Below are 8,186 nucleotides of genomic sequence, written 5' to 3'. Positions count from 1 at the left end.
ATACTCATGGGACGACTTACAAAGCATATGCGTCCAACAACACTACTCTAACAAAATAAACAGAAGGAACACACAGGTTCCTAACATCCCCTCTCCCTTAGAAAAAAGCTTTGTCCTCAAAGCTTAAGGTGTGGAAATTGTTGTTGAATCTGAAGAAGGGGTTCCCAGGTAGCATCCTCTGGTTGCATGCCATGCCACTGAATCAAGACCTCAAAGATGGAGCGAGAGCGAAGCTGGCGAGTGCGCTGGTCAATGATTGCCACCGGCTCCAGGATAATGGATCCTTCCGTATCCATTGCAGGGAGAGTAGTTTGTGCTCTGACAGTGGTACCCAGAACTTTCTTTAGACAAGAAACATGAAAGACTGGATGAATGCGGGAAGAAGGAGGAAGTTCCAGTTTATAAGCAACTGAACCAATCTTCTGCAGAACCTTATAAGGCCCATAAAATTTTGGGGCCAGCTTATGACGCCCTTTCAGCTTTAGGGAGGATTGTTTGTATGGCTGTAGACGAAGAAAAACCATATCCCCAACTTGAAATGAGCGCTCAGAACGGTGTTGATCTGCTTGCTGTTTCATCCGATTACGGGCCATGTGAAGATTATCCTGTAAGGTACGAAGAATCTGATCCCTGCTGCGGAGAACTATGTCAACTGCCTGGACTGGTGAGCTGTTGGGAGTGTAGGGAAGGAGCACTGGAGGTGCCTGACCATAGACTGCTTCATATGGAGTCATTTTAGAGGCAGTGTGGTAAGAGGTATTGTACCACCATTCAGCTAAAGGGAGCCACTTGGCCCACTGATGTTGCTGTTCGGAAGTGAAGCAACGAAGATAAGTTTCCAAGCATTTATTGACAATTTCAGTTTGACCATCAGTTTGTGGGTGATAGCCCGAACTCATCTTCAGTTTGGTGCCAGTTTTCTGAAACAATTGAGTCCAAAAATGACTGGTAAAAGTTGCATCACGATCAGAGACAATGGAAGAAGGGAGTCCATGAAGACGAAATATCTGGTCCATGAAGATTTGTGCAACAGAGGAGGCAGTATAGGGGTGGCTGAGGGCACAAAAATGACTATATTTCGAGAGACGATCAACCACAACCAAGATCACTGTCTTGCCACCGGATTTAGGAAGCCCTTCAATGAAATCCATAGAAATATCAGTCCAAATCCGTGTAGGGATGGGCAATGGTTCGAGCAAGCCAGGAAGGAGGGTCGTTTCACCCTTGTGGCGTTGGCAAGTATCACATTCAGCCACCATCTGTTGAATCGTCTGTTTCATCCCTTTCCAAAAGAAGTTTCTCCTTGCTCGCTCATAAGTTTTGAGGAAGCCTGAGTGCCCTGCTGAAGGAGAAGCATGGAGTTCATAAAAAATAGCCTGATGTAGAGCTGGGTTCTGAGGAAGCACTAGCCGACCCTTGTATCGAAGAGAAGCACCATCCCAAGAGTAATGTGGTATAGCAGAAGGATTATTGGCTAGCTGGTGAATGATTTGAGATAAAGAAGAGTCACTGTCATAGCCCTGCTGAACAGACGCTAACCAATTGGGAATGGGCATAGAAATAGCGGAAAGGGAAGCTTGATTATCAAATGTGCGAAAAAGAGCATCTGCCACAATATTCTCCTTACCCTTCTTGTAGGTGATCTCATAATCATACCCCATGAGTTTGCTGACCCATTTCTGTTGTGTAGGAGAGGATACCCGTTGTTCCAGGAAGTATTTCAGACTTTGGTGATCGGTTCTGATGCAAAAATGACTCCCTAAGAGGTATGGCCGCCACTTCTGTACAGCATGCAAAATAGCCATCATTTCTTTTTCATAAGTAGAGAGGGCTAGATTCTTACTAGAGAGGGCTTTGCTAGTGAACGCAATAGGATGGTCATCTTGCAGGAGAACAGCACCCAATCCATTGCCGCAAGCATCACTCTCAATAGTGAAGGGTTTGGAAAAATCTGGCATCGCGAGAACAGGTGTACTGCACATAGCATGTTTCAGTTGTTCAAATGCAGTCTCAGCAACAGGGGTCCAGGAGAAGGCATCCTTTTTTAACAGAGCTGTCAATGGTGCTGCAATTTTCCCGTAATCTTTGACAAACTTGCGGTAGTAGCCAGTCAACCCCAAAAAACCCCGAAGGCTCTTGAGAGTTTTAGGATGCGGCCAAGTTTTCATGGCATCTATTTTTGTAGGATCCACCCGCACTCCATGGTGTGCAACAATATGCCCGAGATACTCCACTTCCTCCTGGCCAAACACACATTTAGATAGTTTTGCACAGAGTTGATGATCAAAGAGAAGTTGCAAGACAAGCTCCAGATGATGGAGATGCTCAGCCCAAGTTTTGCTATATATGAGGATATCATCAAAGAAGACCAGAATGAATTTCCGGAGGTATGGTCGAAATATGTTATTCATCACTGCCTGAAATGTTGAAGGAGCATTCGTGAGGCCAAAGGGCATGACTAAAAATTCATAGTGACCATCATGTGTGCGGAAGGCAGTTTTAGGTATATCCTCCTCATTAACCCGAATTTGATGATACCCAGAACGAAGATCTAACTTGGAGAAAAAATGAGCCCCATGAAGTTCATCAAGAAGTTCATCAACAACTGGAATGGGAAACTTGTCCTTTATAGTGAGATGATTAAGTGCTCGAAAATCAATGCAGAGTCGCCATGACCCATCTTTTTTGCGAACAAGCAGAACTGGAGAAGAAAAGGAACTGGTAACTAGGGCGAATAATACCTTGCTTCAGTAAGTCACGGACAAGTATCTCGATTTCGGTCTTCTGATGAAATGGGTAGCGGTAGGGCCTGATGTTGGGCGGAACACTGCCAGGAAGGAGCTGAATACGGTGGTCCTTTGGACGAGAAGGAGGTAATCCCACAGGTTCAGCAAATATACCAGAATACTTGTCCAAAATGTGTTGGAGATCGGCAGGAGTGCTAGAGACTGCTGATGGCTGCATCTGAATGGAATGGAGCTGAGCGATGACACCATGTGAATTCTTCTTAAGAAGTTTTTCCATACGGTGTGAACTGATGATGCTGAGAGACCCTGGTTGTAAGCCTTTCAAAGTGTGTTGGTGCCCCTCGGCTGAAAACTGCATCCAAAGTTCAGCAAAATCCCAGAGAATGGGGCCAAGAGTGCGTAACCATTGGGCACCCAAAACCACATCACAGCCACCTAAGGGTAAGGCAAACATGTCAGAGCGCATGTTATAATCGCCAATAGAGAGACGCACATTGCGACATTTCCCTTTACAAGGTAAAGTGCCCCCATTGGCAATCATGACTTCAAAGCTAGAGCAGGGATGGATAAAGCAATCAGCCTGTTTGGCTATTCGTGGATCAATGAAGTTATGAGTGCTACCAGAATCAATGAGTATAGTAAGAGGGATCTTCTTGAAGAAACCCTGGACCCGCATGGTTTGTGGAGTAGTGACTCCTGCCAAAGCATGGACAGATATCTCTGGTGGAGCTTCTGGTGAAGGAGGTTCAGGCTGGTGAGGCTCAACCTCATCATCCACTGTTTCCTGAGCATCTACATATTCTTCCAGTTCCGGTGGAGAATCCACATCCAAGAGATAGAGCTTTTGCTGAACACATCTATGGCCCCGAGACCATTTCTCATCACAATTATAACAAAGCCCTTTGTCTCGCCTGACTCGCATCTCTGTTTCAGACAAGTGCTTGATCGGAGTAGTTCTGGGAGCTGGTATGACTGAAGGGTTGTGAGAACCTGTATTTCTGAATGGAACAAAAGTAGATCTGGAGCGTTGTAGAGCACTAATCTTGTCTTCCGCTAACTTAGCCAACCCAAGGGCTTCCATCATTGTAGTAGGTCGAAACATTTTGACTTCTGAGCGAAGTGCATCCTTCAGACCACTGACAAAACAACTACGGAAGAATTCATCAGACAAGCCCTCTGTGTGATTAGCTAATTTTTCAAACTCTGTCTGGTATTCTCTTACAGTGCCTGTTTGACGCAGTTTAGTGAGTGCTCCTGTGAAATCATCAAAGGAACTAGGGCCAAAGCGCTCCAAAATGAGGGTGCACAATTCTCTCCACGTTGGGCCTACATTAGCCTTGATGTACCAACGGAACCATTGAAGAGCTTCATGTTCCAAATGAAAAGATGCAAGGGGGACTTTGTGGTTATCCAAAGTATTATGCAAGCTGAAATACTGCTCGGCCCTATAGATCCATCCAGTCGGATCAGAACCATCGAAGCGTGGAAAATCAAGCTTTGGTCCACGGAAATTGCCAGAAGAGGACCCAGTATCTCCTGAATGGTTTCGGCTCATGGCTGACTGCTGAAAGTTAAGACCCAGAATTTTGTCATCCAGATCTTGAAGTTTGGTTTTGAGGGATGCCATTTCTTCTTCCATGATTTTTGCTCCTGTACGCGTAACAACCATAAAGCAAGCAAGGTTTTTTTTTTTTTTTTTTTTTTTTTTTTTTTTTTTTTTTTTTTGGAATGGGTAGAAGATGAGAAACAAAAACTTTTTTAGTTATGGCAAACTTGGATTTGGGTAAAACTCAGATAGGAAATGGGTGTTCGACGGGTGGTGGGAGACTATCTGGGGACAAGGGAAACACAAAAATGAGGGTTTCAAGGGTAGGGAGGCGAAATGAGGCGAACAGTCCAAGAGGGATAAGGGAGCAAAATGAGGAATTGAATCTTGTGGCTCAGTTTGGTGGCGATTGGATGAGAGGTGAAAAAGATAGGGCAAACCCTAAAATTAGATAAATGAGGGATTTAGGGCTTTGATATGTAAAATTTGGGGTTGGGTCACCAAGGAAGGAAGTATGCGAAATGATATTGCAGACGTTCTGCGGAAGTATGAGCAGAAACAGAAAGCAAACAAGGAAGCTACGACTAAAAAACAGAAAAATTTTTACTCTTTTTTTTTTTTTTGTAACAGTCGACTTAGAAAAATTCACTCACAGACATAACAACTGAAAAGAGTTATTGCAATAACAAGAGATATTAGAAGTGAGAGGAACCTGAAGAAAAAAAAAATTTGATGTAATTTCCACCCAGCGAGCCCAAGAGAGTGCTCTGATACCAGATGTGAAGAACCTCCTTATAGCAATATCGTGAGAATGCTCGAAATAACAGAATACAAAGTGATAGCAGAACTCAGAATGAATCTACTGATCGCAGGCCACTTCGATGGGGTAACCTCCTTTGAGCAAGCTCAATACAATAAATTTGTCCGTGCTCATCAAGGGCCTCAACCTATTCTTATATACTGGGTACGATCTAGAAAAGTAATACTACCTATGCATGTGGGATAATAAAATATACTCATGGGACGACTTACAAAGCATATGCGTCCAACAACACTACTCTAACAAAATAAACAGAAGGAACACACAGGTTCCTAACATCATCAACACATTCCAGCAAGAATGGTCGATTGGATATATGAACAAAGCCCAACACTGGTGTATAAAAACTAATACCAACATCAGACAAGCTACTGGCACAAGAAAATACAACACTGTGCAATCTGCTAATCAAATCCATGATATCACCCAAACAATCGCTACTACCAAAAAGTGATAAAGATCTCCAGTCGACTGAATCCCAAATGCCAATATAACAATCTCGAATCCATATCCGTAAACTAGAATCAGCTGGTAACTCAAGCAAACTCCTCACCTGAGTAAGATGACTAATACCAACTAACTCAACATACCTGTCTGACATTTTCCCTGTATCCTGAATGTGAATGCAAGATGAACTCACAACATTATCAACGACCACATATGATTTGCCTGCCGCAGAAAACTGAGTATCAGGAGTGCAAGATGAAACTAAGCTCAGCTCCATGCCATGCTCATATCCATGTCTCTCCCAGTCCTGTAATGCCAATGGAGTATTCATCCAAGAAGCTCGAATGTCCTCAAGCTCGCGAGAAAGCCTGTCAACTTCCTCCTCCTTCCTCAAGGCATCTGAATAGTCTTTGACAAGTCTAAGAAGATGGTCACGATCTGATAGAAGATGTAAATAACTCAACTTCATCGTTCCCATTCCTTCCCTAATCGCCTGTAAGTCAACACAAGAAGACTTCGCCTGAATTCCCTTGTGTCTACCCTGTAACTGAATCATCCGGATGTGATCCTCTATCATATCCTGCATCTTGTCATGATGAGATAATGAAGTCACAATACTGTCTTCGCTCACCTTCAGCTAGCTGGACAAATCATGTGAAGTACTACCATCCTCATGTGACGAAGCATCTAACTGTGCCTGGTACTCTCTCTCAGCAAAGTCATGAATGCTCGATGTCTGCTCATCTCTACCAGGTATCTCACCATCATGCACAACATCCTCATAATCATCATTTGAACCCACTATGCTGTAGTCACTGCCTGTTGGAACCAAACCGTCCTGAGTACCTGAGACATCACCCTTTGGCAGCCTGTATACAACTATCTCAACTTGAGTACCAAGTTGACAGTTACTATCCATCAGTGTAATATCCTTCACCACTTCTTCCTGTGGCTGAATTGAAACCTCTGACTGGTTGCAAACTTGTTTCTCGAACTCCTCATTAAGGTTCTTAGTAACATCTCTCACTGTATCAGTCAATGCTTTGCGAGAAGATTTGCCAAATTGAAATCCAGTCGACTTATCCACCTTAGCTGGGTCGGACAGCCTGTCATTTATACGGTGGTGCTTAACCAACAGTTCAGACATGTTATGCTTTATTTTCCTAAGTTCATCTTGAATGTCTGAATAGCCATCCTTTCCACAATTCCGACTCTGGATACTGTGTCTAATTGTCCAAGATTGTGTCCTTAGAGACTTTGTACTGTACCTGTCCATTCTGGATAAAGTAGAGTGCTGATTACTCATGTAAGTCGCTTCTCACCCCACAGAATGGCAAGAAAATCGCTCTGATACCACTGTAATAACCCCAATAGGTTATAACTTCTTCAATCACAAAAAATCCTTATACTTCAGTTGTTTGACATTTCGTCAAACACTTTGCAAGCAAGGGTCATCTAACTGATATAACTTTTCAGATTGTCGCACTGATTCTTGTTTGGATTTGCCTCAAAGAGAATGCTTACAAAAAGACTCCAGATTGTCTAAACAATGACCTAATATGAATGTGCAACGAATTTTGGCAATATTCAATACATATATGTGACTTAAACTACTTGCAAAATGCAGCTACAGCAATTAGTAATTATGACAAATACTTTGGATGCAACTTAGGATGGCATTAATGCACTTACAACCAAGTGGCATTAATATAAACACTTAGTATGCAAAATTATAACATTATTTATGCCAAAAAGATAACTTACAGCCAATTGATATTTTGTCAAACAATTGGAATGCAAACTAATAAGCTGATCATCAACTCTAGAGTTGCAATATAGATAGTCTAAATTACAACGCTCTTTCAATTGCAAAATCCTAGCCTTCCCTTGATACCAATAATGCCAATTGGCAAACAAAGACAAGTACAATGTAAAATAATGGAGTGCTGAAGCTATATTTTGTACTCAGCTGAAAACCTACATTTCTTAGAAAATATGCCAAATGAGAAGTGAAGAACCTGATTGTGGATGGCTGTAATATTTTCCTTCAATGCTGCCCTTTTTGCTTTGCTTTTTTCCGATCTTCTTTTACCACTTGCTTTTTCCGGATTTGCTTTTTCGTTTTTGCTTTTTCGAATTGCTTTTTCGGATTGCTTTTTTCGGAGCTGCTTTTTTGGCTTGTATTTTTCGAACTGCTTTTTCGGCCTGCTTTTTCGAATTTCTTTTTCGGCCTGCTTTTTTCAAGTTGCTTTTTCGGCCTGCTTTTTGTACTCAAATATTTTTTTCTCAATGTAGCACAAATAGAAGACTGAAGTATCTTCCTCCCAGCTGCAATAATTCAAGTGATATTTCACACCCTCAAAATTGCGTACCAATTGAGAGTTTTCGTTCTCAATGGCCAGTTGTGACTATTGCAGAAACCCTAGGCTCTACAATGCACATCAACAAATATCAACATCAACAACAACAAATCTGGATGATTAGAATGAAGCCCGGGGTGCTTATTTATTCTTTTTCCTCCACTTTCTCCAAAAGCTTCTAGAACATTATTTTATTTTATCTATTAAGTGACTTTATAAAATATTTTATAATTCAAGTCACTTTATTAAATTAATTAAATATAAAA

The sequence above is a fragment of the Cupressus sempervirens genome, chromosome 2 (assembly GCF_028749045.1).
Source record: "Cupressus sempervirens isolate cs-2001-9-10 chromosome 2, ASM2874904v1, whole genome shotgun sequence".
Classification (NCBI taxonomy): Eukaryota; Viridiplantae; Streptophyta; class Pinopsida; order Cupressales; family Cupressaceae; genus Cupressus; species Cupressus sempervirens.
The sequence above is the reverse complement of the archived record's forward strand: the minus strand, read 5'-3'. Positions refer to the sequence as shown.